The sequence below is a fragment of the Mus caroli genome, unplaced genomic scaffold (genome assembly GCF_978045245.1).
Source record: "Mus caroli unplaced genomic scaffold, Mus_caroli_1 scaffold_1, whole genome shotgun sequence".
Lineage (NCBI taxonomy): Eukaryota > Metazoa > Chordata > Mammalia > Rodentia > Muridae > Mus > Mus caroli.
In genome coordinates this window covers 15,990,142-16,003,422 of record NW_028227256.1, presented here as the reverse complement: position 1 = coordinate 16,003,422, position 13,281 = coordinate 15,990,142, and the positions used below count along the sequence as shown (strand labels likewise).

Genomic DNA, 13,281 nt, shown 5'->3' with positions numbered 1-13,281 from the left:
TCCAGCCTTAATATGAGGGGAGGCGCCTTGTCTGATAACAACTTGATATGCTATGTTTGGTTGATATCCTTGGGAGGCTTGCCCTTTTCAGAAGAGATGTGAAGGAGGAGTAGATGGGGAAGGATTTTGGGGGAGAGGAAAAAGGGAGGAGGAACAGCGGTCTAGATGTAATATATATGAGAAAAATAAATTAAAAATAGGTACTTATATATTTTAGTCAGTATTTATATAATAGAATGTAACAGGTCACTCATTGTTTTTAAAATTGTGTGTGTGTGTGTGTGTGTGTGTGTGTTTGTGTGCTCCCATGAATGTGCTATGTTAGCAAGTGTCAGTTCTGGCTAAAAGAAAGCATTAGGTGCCCTGGAGCCAGAGCTACTGGTGGTTGGGAGCTACCCAGGTTTTGAAATGGTGGACTCTGGACTAGGAATTTCTTCTATGTGCTTTTAACTGCTGAGCCATCTCTCTAGCCCTCTATGATAACAACTCAATGTATCCAGCGACTTAAAGGAAATATATAGTTATTCATAACTCATAACTCTTTAAAGCCTTCTCCAACATTTTAAAAGCAACTTTGAAACAAAGTTCCCAACATGCATTGAAAGCAGTATCATATCCAGAAAATTATTAAGAATGTCTGATATTTTAGAATATTTAATGAGGTCACATACTTTATATGTGATATCATATATAAATATGTGAATATCTGTATCTCTATCTTTCTATATATATCCTTTTCAATCTTCATCTCTCTTTACCCTGCTGCCCCCCCTCTCCAATGGGTGGTGTTGGTATGGTGGCATTTCTGAATTCACCAAGGTTTCATGATGCTAAAAACAAGTCGTGATCCTGGAGATTTAACTAGTTAAAACCTTCCGATTAGCAGGCAAGCCTAAAATGCAGGCAAACTTGCCTCTCTCATCTTCAAAGGTCTCCTCCTAGCATCAGAAAAGTTGTTTGTAGTAAGCCCAAGGGAGGAAGGAGGGCCTGACAAGCTTTCTCCTCCCCTTCTGTGGCTGAACTGAGAAGCTGCTAGTATGACTAATTCTACCAATATCGATCAGTAGGTTAATTTCTAGAGGAGGAGAGGAAGTAAGCCTATGGCTGTGTGCGGTAGAAGAAAGAGGGGGAGGTGCAACACCTGATCTCACTCTCCCACCCCCTCCTTCCCTTGTCTCCAGGGTCGGCCAGTGCCCTCAGAGTCTGAGAGCCTTCAGTGTTCAGCCTAAGAGAAAGGAGCTGTCCGTTCAGTACTAGGGCCACGTGTAACCTGCCCGCCAAAACACAAAGAACTGAAATATTAATTAAAAAAAAAAAAAAAAAAGCCAATCTGTTCAATCCTCCGCCCGCAGGCAGGCTCTAACGGAAAACCACATATGCTTTCCTTTTCTCCTCAATAAATCTTCATGTGGGCATTAAAATACCTAAAAGGATTAGTCATTAAATGCTTGTACATTTGGCTTAATGCACAAGAAACTGTATGTCACAGGGTTACATCAGAACTGCAGTTTAATCTAATTTGCAGTATTTGCGTAAATGCTTCATTTCGTCTGCTGATTGTTACAGAGGATAATTTTAATATCCCAAGTATCCAGAGGAAGAAGGTTAACATGCTAGCACTGAAATAAGCCGGATGCTGACTGAAGTATCAAACTATCAAAGCTTCTTTTAAGGTGAAACACACAAAAGGGGAGAATAAATGTGAGTGTGGCTTTTTCCTCCTCAAACTGCATTTATTAGTATTATTTATTATTTGATCCTAAGGTAATAAGGAATTTTTTTTTTTGAAAAGGGAGCTTTGCACTTCAGATAGATATGGCGTCCTACATATTACATTCAAAAGCTGTCGATACAGCAACAGTGAGACCATCCTTCAAAGGACTTAATTGCAGACTCATTCTTATTTTCCTCTGAAGACGTTCCTTTGCAGAAGTGAGGCTCAGCCTCGTTAGGAGTCACATCTTGCACACCCCAGCCCCCAGTGCAACCATTTCTCCCTTTAGTGAGTTACTAGAGCATGTTGTATGTATTCTCCATCTGCATCTGGCCTAGATAATTTACTTTTTGGTTCCCTTATTTAATTTTGTGTATAATGTTTATATCTGAGGATGATTTTCATGCAAAAAGGGAACAGGGTCTCAATCTTATCTTAAAAAATGAGTGTAGTTCATGAAAATTATGTTTAATGATTATTTATCTTGTGAAAGTTGTATGCTGGGTTTCCTTGTAGGATATTTTCTCAACTTATTTATTGATTATATGCTTTAGATGTATGGCAGATCAATGAAGGATTCTGGCATCAATTCTTACCTCCTTTGGTCAGAACATCAGGAAATTCAAGCCAACAAATTCATTACAAGTACATTTTTATAACAAAAAGTCTTGTCCATTCTATAAGATTGGTATTTAAAGGAAATAGAGACTTGGTTGTCTACACATTGTTCTATGATGAAAAATGCAAACAAGGAGTTCCTTCCTCTCCGGGCATCTCCATGACATGACTCTTGATATCACACCTGAATATTGATTTCCTCCACCAACCAGGTTGGATAACAACAACCACTACTGTACTAACATGTTCTGCAGGTGGTGGAAAAACTAATAGACTATTTCAAACACTCATTGTAATATGTGTGTGAATGTATGTGCATATGTGTGTGGTACATATTTGACTCATGTGTATGAAGTATGTAGGTCAGCACCTGCATCTATATGTAGAAGACAGAGAAATCTCACTGAGTCTAAAGCTGGGATTACAGCCAGCAAGTCTTCATATTGCTTCCCCACTCCCATCCAGTGCTGGGGTTTTAGGGGTGCCTGGCCGCACCCAACCTTTTTTTTTTTTAATTACGTATTTTCCTCAATTACATTTCCAATGCTATCCCAAAAGTCCCCCATACCCTCCCCCCCACTCCCCTACCCACCCATTCCCACTTTTTGGCCCTGGTTTTCCCCTGTACTAGGGCATATAAAGTTTGCATGACCAATGGGCCTCTCTTTCCAGTGATGGCCTACTAGGCCATCTTTTGATACATATGCAGCTAGAGTCAAGAGCTCCGGGGTACTGGTTAGTTCATAATGTTGTTGCACCTACAGGGTTGCAGATCTCTTTAGCTCCTTGGACACTTTCTCTAGCTCCTTCATTGGGGGCCCTGTGATCCATCCAATAGCTGACTGTGAGCATCCACTTCTGTGTTTTCTAGGCCCCAGCCTAGTCTCACAAGAGAAAGCTATATCAGGGTCCTTTCAGCAAATGCTTGCTAGTGTATGCAATGGTGTCATCGTTTGGAGGCTAATTATGGGATGGATCCCTGGATATGGCAGTCTCTAGATTGCACCCAACCTTTTGTATGGACGATGGGTACTCGAACTTAGGTCCTCATGGTTGAGAAGCCAGTGCTCTTATACACTATCTACGTTCACATCTCCTCATAATTCCTTGAAAGTTAAAAAGAGTTCTGTGGGAATTCAAGATAACAATGTTTACAAATGAACAAATCTATATTATTACTTCTTGCAGGTGGGTGGATACTTTTACACTGTGAGGAGAAGGGCAATGGGAAATACCTTTGCAATTTTTAAGTCCATTTATGGTTTAGTCACTAATGTTCATATCCATAGTCATTCCCAGGAGGTCTCCTTTTTGTGGCCACCTAGCATCATATTGAATTGCTACACTGGGCCTTGTTACTTATTTGTCAAACCATAAACATTATTACTTCCTTAATATGCAATCAGTTGATGAATGGATTTATCACAAATGATCTGCTATTTTACCCCAAAGAAACTGTTTATACAATATTAAACTCATTCTAATACTCAGTATTAGTGAATTCTATTCTTTAGATGTTAATAAAACACATTACTTCTCTATAATTTAAGCTAAGTGGAATCAAAACCATTAAGTGGTCACTGAACTTATATCAAATACTGTTTTGGAGAGTGATGAAGACATTTTATATTTAGTGTGTAGAATGATATTGGATGGGGGCTGGGGAGATTGCTTAGTGGTTAGCACTTTTCATTCTTCTTAAGGATCAGCTTCCATGTCAGGTGGCCCACAACTTCTGTAACTCTAGTCTTATGTGTTCCAACAGCTTCTTCTGGCTTACAGTGGCACCTATATAGAAGTGGCAAACACACACACACACACACACACACACACACACACAGAAATGTTAAAATAATATTGAAGTATTATTGGTAATTTTTAAAGGGAACTGAATATTTTTAGGTGAGGGCAGAGTTCATATATAAGATACAAGTTAAAAATTCAAAATAAAAAAAAGAATTCAAAATCAAACTATGATGAAATGCAAAATATGGCAACAAAATATGACTTCCTGGAGTGAAAAGACAAAGGCATAGGTTATGGACATGGTTGAAAGGAAGAGCCTAAAACAGAACAATCATAGCCTAGGGACTACTCTGTGACATTAAAAATCAAAGTTATGGAATCATAATAATTCATTCACATTTTCAACATATAACTGTTCTTCCATAGATAATTTTTATTTCCTCTTACTTTTCTACCAGGACATGCTACACACTTTGTTCTTTATAAAACACCCCACTCCCCGCCCCTTGAACCTCTCATGTTTGCTCTGTTCTAAAGAAGGAAATGACACACTCAAAGCATAAAGCTGAACTTCCCACGGGACGACTTGGATGGAACCAGATGAGAGAGATACATTAGGCCAGAAGTGTGGGTCAGAGCATATCAAACCGAAAGCATGAAGCTAGAGTAAAGTTTGGAGGATATTGTATGTATCAGATCATTTAAGGCTAGCCCTACAAGTTAAAGGCTTCCCTATAAAAGGACAATTTTCTAGACAGTGAACAGTAAACTGAGTATATTTTAAAGTAATCTAGCATAAATTCTGACTGACAAATTAGATATGATCAGAAATAAATTGGGTAGAATAACTCTTAATTTAAGTAACTGTAATTAAAATATGTGATCCATTAAACAGTAAAGTGAAAATACAGTTTGTTCTCAAGAGTGCTGTTTCTAATGCTGTGGTAATTGTAAGCCGGGAAGCTTAGGGCAAATAAATCTAAAAGCTTATTTAATATCATCTGCACTCTATGCAAATAACATGGAATTTACATCTGATTTGTATTTTTAACAATTGTTTTGAGAAAGGTACTGATACCAAACACATATTTGCTAATATATTGTGTTAGATTTTAAGCATATTTGCAAAGTTTAGAAGGAAAATTTATGTTAAGAATGTAATATATATATATATATACATATATATATATACACATATATATGTGTGTGTGTGTGTATTTTGTAGTTCTCTTTATTGTGATATCTTCATGAAAAACCATCTCCTAGGGCTCAGGGAACTATGTGGAAGAGAAGATGGGAAAATTATAACAGTCAAAGGCGATGGATGACTCCAAAGAAACTGTTTCCAGAGTGAACAGGATTGAAGCACATATGAACTCACAGAGTCTGTGGCCACAGGCACAGGTTTAAGGCAGACAGGGTCCCAGGACCAAGAGTGGGAAAGATGCTATCTTTAATTGCTATCCATTAGCAAAGGAAAAATTAGTTATCTCCAGTGGAGTCTCACTGTGTGTGCTGGCTCGTCTTATGTCAACTTGAAACACAAAGTAGAGTTATTTGAAAGGAGAAAACCTTAACTGAGAGATGGCTCTAAGGTGATTTCTTGATTAGTTATGGATGAGAGACAGTTCTGTCCATTGTGGCATGTTCCATTCCTGGGATGGTGGTCCTAGGATCTATAAGAAAGCAGTTTTGGAAAGGGAATGGAAGCAAACCAGTAAACTGCAACTCCTCCAACCCCCGTGACCTCTGCATCAGCTCCTGATTCCAGGTTCCTGCCCTGCGTGAGTTCCTGTTGACTTCCTTCTGTGATTAACAGTAGTGGAAGTATAAGGCCGATGCACTCTTTCTGCTCTGACTTGCATTTTGGCCATGGTATTTCATCACAGCAATGGTAACTGTAACTCAGATACTGGGCATATTAAGCACAAATTCAAGGCTAGGTCTGGTGCCCAGGAATAGTTGGCTAACACAAAATGAACTACACATTATTATTGTAGTTTTTGTCTCATTTTTCTTTGTTTGGGAATTTTTGTTTTATTTGTCTTTTGATTATAGGTTTTTGGTAGAGAGAGAAAGGGTGTGGGATTGAGTGGGTGGGCAGATAGTGAGGACCTGTGAGGAACTGGGGAAGGGGGAAAAGTGTGATTAGAATATATTGTGTTAAATGTTTTATTTTTCAAGAGTTCATATGTAGCCACACACTTTCTGAAGTTCCCCTCCATAAAATTTTGGGTTTGAATTACTTGTAGGAAATTTTATTTTTTTGTTTTTTATGGTGCCCTTGGTTCCCAAGCTGCTGTTCAACTGTGTTTTTTTTGTTTTTTTTGTTTTTTTTTTTTCTGATTGCTGTTAGTTTTTTGAAAAGGATGTTCTAAAATGAGGCATAAATAAGATGCCCATCATTTTCTTAATAAATGAATAAAAGTTAGAGTGTCAATATGTAGCCCTAGTTAACCTGGAACTCACTATGTAGACCTGTCTTTGTCTCCTTGATGCTGAGATTGAACATACATACCAACATGCCTGATTTGGAGCATTTATAAATAGAGTTATTTAGTTATCATTAATTATAAATATGTGTATGTGTCTATTCATAGGCATTAGGTACTCGTGGAACTAAAGTAACAGGCAGTTGTGACCTGCAGGATATTGCTTCAGGGAATAGAACTCTGGTCCCCTTCAATAGCAATATCTGGCCTTGACTTCCTAGTCATCTCTCCAGTTTACATTTTAAAATAAAATATTTTATTAATTCCTAGAGAATTTCATACATACATATTTTGATCATATTCACCCCTTATTCCTGTACCTGACTTTTCCTAGATTTATCCTCTAGCCCGTTCTCCTTTTTATAATGCATTTTGTTCATTCTGTGCTGCCCATATATTCATGAATACGAGGCCATCCCCATCCAATTAAGAGCATACTTGACCTACTAGAGCCACATCCTTAAAGAAGACAAATTCTTCCTCTTCTAGCAGCTATCAGCTGTCAGTAGCTCCACAACTAGGTATAGGCTGCAATATTTAAGCATTAAAGCAAGCAAGCAAGCAAGCAAACAAACAAAAACCTAAAGAAATCCCAGGGTTCTCTAAAATCTTTGTAGTTGATGGAAATACTGTGTGATTGGTCTATGCTTAGATAGTATTGTCCAGGTGAAAGTTTAAAGTTGAACAAGGTGGTTGTTACATTTATTCTTCCTTTGTATATATTTTTAAAGTTTTTTATTAGATATTTTCTTCATTTACATTTCAAATGCTATCCCCTCTCCTAGTTTCCTCCATGAAAGTCCCCTATACCCTTCCCCCACCCTGATCCCCAACCCACCCACTCCCGTTTCCTGGCCCTGGCATTCCCCTGTATTGGGGCATATAATCTTCGAAAGTCTAAGGGCCTCTCCTCCCATTGATGGCTGTCTAGGCTATCCTCTGCTACATATGCAACTAGAGACACAAGCTCAGGGGGGTACTGGTTAGTTCATATTGTTGTTCCTCCTATCGGGTTGCAGACACCTTCAGCTCCTTGGGTACTTTCTCTAGTTTCTTCATTGGGGGACCCTGTGTTCCATCCAATAGGTGACTTTGAGCATCCACTTCTGTATCTGCCAGGCACTGGCATAGCCTTTTTATATTTTGTATCCCTGTCTTTCTTTTGATCTCTTTCCCAGAATTTCATTGAGTTCCTATTTAATCTTTTTTTGTTTTTTTTTTGTTTTTTTTGTTTTTTTTTAACTTTTTTTTTAAGTTTATTTTTTTTTGATTTTTAATATTTTTATTACATATTTTCCTCAATTACATTTCCAATGCTATCCCAAAAGTCCCCCATAGCGCCCCCCACTTCCCTACCCACCCATTCCCATTCTTTTGGCCCTGGCATTACCCTATATTGGGGCATATAAAGTTTGCAAGTCCAATGGGCCTCTCTTTCCATTGATGGCCAACTAGGCCATCTTTCGATACATATGCAGCTAGAGACAAGAGCTCCGGGGTTCTGGTTAGTACATCATGTTGTTCCAACAATAGGGTTGCAGATCCCTTTAGCTCCTTGGGTACTTTCTCTAGCTTCTCCATTGGGAGCCCTGTGTTACATCCAATAGCTGACTGTGAACATCCACTCCTGTGTTTGCTAGGCCCCGGCATCGTCTCACAAGTGACAGCTATATTTGGGTCCTTTCAGCAAAATCTTGCTAGTGTATGCAATGGTGTCAGCGTTTAGAAGCTGATTATGGGATGGATCCCTGGATACGGCAGTCTCTAAATGGTCCATCCTTTCATCACAGCTACGAACTTTGTCTCTGTAACTCCTTCCCTGGGTGTTTTGTTCCCAATTCTAAGAAGGTGCACAGTGTCCACACTTTGGTCTTCATTCTTCTTGAGTTTCATGCGTTTAGCAAATTGTATCTTATATCTTGGGTATCCTAAGTTTTGGGCTAATATCCACTTATCAGTGAATACATATTGTGTGAGTTCTTTTGTGATTGTGTTACTTCACTCAAGATGATGCCCTCCAGGTCCATCCATTTGGCTAGGAATTTCATAAATTCATTCTTTTTAATAGCTGAGTAGTACTCCATTGTGTAAATGTACCATAATTTCTGTATCCATTCCTCTGTTGAGGGACATCTGGGTTCTTTCCAGCTTCTGGCTATTATAAATAGGGCTGCTATGAACATAGTGGAGCATGTCTCCTTTTTACCGGTTGGGACATCTTCTGGATATATGCCCAGGAGAGGTATTGCTGGATCCTCCGGTAGTACTATGTCCAATTTTCTGAGGAACTGCCAGACTGATTTCCAGAGTGGTTGTACAAGCTTGCAATCCCACCAACAATGGAGGAGTGTTCCTCTTTCTCCACATCCTCGCCAGCATCTGCTGTCAACTGAATTTTTGATCTTAGCCATTCTGACTGGTGTGAGGTGGAATCTCAGGGTTGTTTTGATTTGCATTTCCCTGATGATTAAGGATGTTGAACATTTTTTCAGGTGTTTCTCTGCCATTCGGTATTCCTCAGGTGAGAATTCTTTGTTCAGTTCTGAGCCCCATTTTTTAATGGGGTTATTTGACTTTCTGGAGTCCACCTTCTTGAGTTCTTTATATATATTGGATATTAGTCCCTTATCTGATTTAGGATAGGTGAAGATCCTTTCCCAATCTGTTGGTGTTTTTTTTTTGTCTTATTGATGGTGTCTTTAGCCTTGCAGAAGCTTTGTAGTTTCATGAGGTCCCACTTGTCAATTCTCGATCTTACAGCACAAGCCATTACTGTTCTATTCAGGAATTTTTCCCCTGTGCCCATATCTTCAAGGCTTTCCCCCACTTTCTCCTCTAAAAGTTTCAGTGTCTCTGGTTTTATGTGAAGTTCCTTGATCCACTTAGACTTGACCTTAGTACAAGGAGATAGGAATGGATCGATTTGCATTCTTCTACATGTTAACAACCAGTTGTGCCAGCACCATTTGTTGAAAATGCTGTCTTTCTTCCACTGGATGTTTTTAGCTCCCTTGTCGAAGATCAAGTGACCGTAGGTGTGTGGGTTCATTTCTGGGTCTTCAATTCTATTCCATTGGTCTATTTGTCTGTCACTATACCAGTACCATGCAGTTTTTATCACAATTGCTCTGTAGTAAAGCTTTAGGTCCGGCATGGTGATTCCACCAGAGGTTCTTTTATCCTTGAGAAGAATTTTTGCTATCCTAGGTTTTTTGTTATTCCAGATGAATTTGCAGATTGCACTTTCTAATTCGTTGAAGAATTGATTTGGAATTTTGATGGGGATTGCATTGAATCTGTAGATTGCTTTTGGCAAGATAGCCATTTTTACAATGTTGATCCTGCCAATCCATGAGCATGGGAGATCTTTCCATCTTCTGAGATCTTCTATAATTTCTTTCTTCAGAGACTTGAAGTTTTTATCATACAGATCTTTCACTTCCTTAGTTAGAGTCACGCCAAGATATTTTATATTATTTGTGACTATTGAGAAGGGTGTTGTTTCCCTAATTTCTTTCTCAGCCTGTTTATTCTTTGTGTAGAGAAAGGCCATTGATTTGTTTGAGTTAATTTTATATCCAGCTACTTCACCAAGGCTGTTTATCAGGCTTAGGAGTTCTCTGGTGGAATTTTTAGGGTCACTTATATATACTATCATATCATCTGCAAAGAGTGATATTTTGACTTCATCTTTTCCAATTTGTATCCCTTTGATCTCCTTTTGTTGTCGAATTGCTCTGGCTAGGACTTCAAGTACAATGTTGAATAGGTATGGAGAAAGTGGACAGCCTTGTCTAGTCCCTGATTTTAGAGGGATTGCTTCAAGCTTCTCACCATTTACTTTGATGTTGGCTACTGGTTTGCTGTAGATTGCTTTTATCATGTTTATGTATGGGCCTTGAATTCCTGATCTTTCCAAGACTTTTATCATGAATGGGTGTTGGATCTTGTCAAATGCTTTTTCCGCATCTAACGAGATGACCATGTGGTTTTTGACTTTGAGTTTGTTTATATAGTGGATTATGTTGATGGATTTCCGTATATTGAACCATCCCTGCATCCCTGGGATGAAACCTACTTGGTCAGGATGGATGATTGTTTTGATGTGTTCTTGGATTCGGTTAGCAAGAACTTTATTGAGGATTTTTGCATCAATATTCATAAGGGATATTGGTTTGAAGTTTTCTATCTTTGTTGGGTCTTTTTGTGGTTTAGGTATCAGAGTAATTGTGGCTTCATAGAATGAGTTGGGTAGAGTACCTTCTGTTTGTATTTTGTGGAATAGTTTGTGAAGAACTGGGATTAGATCTTCTTTGAAGGTCTGATAGAACTCTGCACTAAACCCATCTGGTCCTGGGCTTTCTTTAGTTGGGAGACTATTAATGACTGCTTCTATTTCTTTGGGGGATATAGGGCTGTTTAGATCATTAACCTGATCTTGATTCAACTTTGGTACCTGGTATCTGTCTAGGAACTTGTCCATTTCATCCAGGTTCTCCAGTTTTGTTGAGTATAGCCTTTGGTAGAAGGATCTGATGGTGTTTTGGATGTCTTCAGGATCTGTTGTTATGTCTCCTTTTTCATTTCTGATTTTGTTAATTAGGATGCTTTCCCTGTGCCCTCTAGTGAGTCTGGCTAAGGGTTTATCTATCTTGTTGATTTTCTCAAAGAACCAGCTCCTTGATTGGTTGATTCTTTGAATAGTTTACTTGTTTCTACTTGGTTGATTTCACCCCTGAGTTTGATTATTTCCTGCTGTCTACTCCTCTTGGGTGAATTTGCTTCCTTTTGTTCTAGTGCTTTTAGGTGTGTTGTCAAGCTGCTAATGTGTGCTCTCTCTAGTTTCCTTTTGGAGGCACTCAGAGCTATGAGTTTTCCTCTTAGAAATGCTTTCATTGCGTCCCATAAGTTTGGGTATGTTGTGGCTTCATTTTCATTGAACTCTAAAAAGTCCTTAATTTCTTTCTTTATTCCTTCCTTGACCAAGGTATCATTGAGAAGAGTGTTGTTCAGTTTCCACGTGAATGTTGGCTTTCTATTATTTATTTTGTTATTGAAGATCAGCTTTAGTCCATGGTGATCTGATAGGATGCATGGGACAATTTCAATATTTTTGTATCTGTTGAGGCCTGTTTTGTGACCAATTATGTGGTCAATTTTGGAGAAGGTGCCATGAGGTGCTGAGAAGAAGGTATATCCTTTTGTTTTAGGATAGAATGTTCTGTAGATATCTGCCAGATCCATTTGATTCATAATTTCTGTTAGTTTCTCTGTGTCCCTGTTTAGTTTCTGTTTCCATGATCTGTCCATTGGTGAAAGTGGTGTGTTGAAGTCTCCCACTATTATTGTATGAGGTGCAATGTGTGCTTTGAGATTTACTAAAGTTTCTTTAACGAATGTGGCTGCCTTTGTATTTGGAGCATAGATATTCAGGATTGATATTTCCTCTTGGAGGATTTTACCTTTGATGAGTATGAAGTGTCCCTCCCTGTCTTTTTTAATGACTTTGGGTTGGAAGTCAATCTTATCAGATATTAGAATGGCTACTCCAGCTTGTTTCTTCATACCATTTGCTTGGAAAATTGTTTTCCAGCCTTTCATTCTGAGGTAGTGTCTATCTTTTTCTCTGAGATGAGTTTCCTATAAGCAGCAAGATGTTGGGTCTTGTTTGTGTAGCCAGTTTGTTAGTGTATGTCTTTTTATCGGGGAGTTGAGTCCATTGATATTAAGAGATATTAAGGAAAAGTAATTGTTGTTTCCTGTTATTTTTGTTGTTAAAGTTGGCATTCTGTTCTTGTGGCTGTCTTCTTTTAGGTTTGTTGAGGGATTACCTTCTTGTTGTTTCTAGGGCATGGTTCCTGTCCTTGTATTGGTTCTTTTCTGTTATTATCCTTTGAAGGGCTGGATTCGTGGAGAGATAATGTGTGAATTTGGTTTTGTCGTGGAATACTTTGGTTTCTCCATCTATGTTAATTGAGAGTTTGGCTGGGTATAGTAGCCTGGGCTGGAATTTGTGTTCTTTTAGTGTCTGTATAACATCTGTCCAGGATCTTCTGGCTTTCATAGTCTCTGGTGAAAAATCAAAAATATGGAACGCTTCACGAATTTGCGTGTCATCCTTGCGCAGGGGCCATGCTAATCTTTTCTGTATCGTTCCAATTTTAGTATATGTGCTGCCGAAGCGAGCACGAGTTCCTATTTAATCTTAAGTGTAAGTGACTGCGCACCAAACAATATGTGTACCTTCATAAAGTTTAATACTTTTTTGCTATTGATACAGCAGCTGGTGAGGTAGTACTCATCACACTATGTCACTTTCCTTTCTGGAGATATCAATAGACTAGCTTTGCTTCATTTAGGCCTCACAGATATGCAGTTGTTATTACCTGTTCATTTGGCATATACTATATATCAGACACTATGCTGATTATTTCAGAGTGAAGAGTTTAGTTTTAACCATACAATGCAGTCTTTAAAATAATCCAATCTTAAATGGACAAGGAAAATCCATTAAATTTGTGTATCCACTTATGGAAAAGACAAAAAATGATGCTATTGTATTTCTTTTTTTTTTTAAGATTTTATTTATTTATTATATGTAAGTACACTGTAGCTGTCTTCAGACACTCCAGAAGAGGGAGTCAGATCTCGGATGGTTGTGAACCACCATGTGGTTGCTGGGATTTGAACTCCAGACCTTCGGAAGAGCAG

The 13,281-nt window shown here is 38.5% G+C and overlaps 1 non-coding gene across 1 annotated transcript; it reads right to left on the bottom strand.

Annotated features, from left to right (window-relative positions):
* Positions 1-12,652: 12,652 nt before the first annotated feature.
* LOC115032560 (U6 spliceosomal RNA) lies at positions 12,653-12,759 on the bottom strand. Its single transcript, XR_003838205.1, has one exon. It is a non-coding gene; the product is annotated as a U6 spliceosomal RNA (small nuclear RNA).
* Positions 12,760-13,281: the final 522 nt, after the last annotated feature.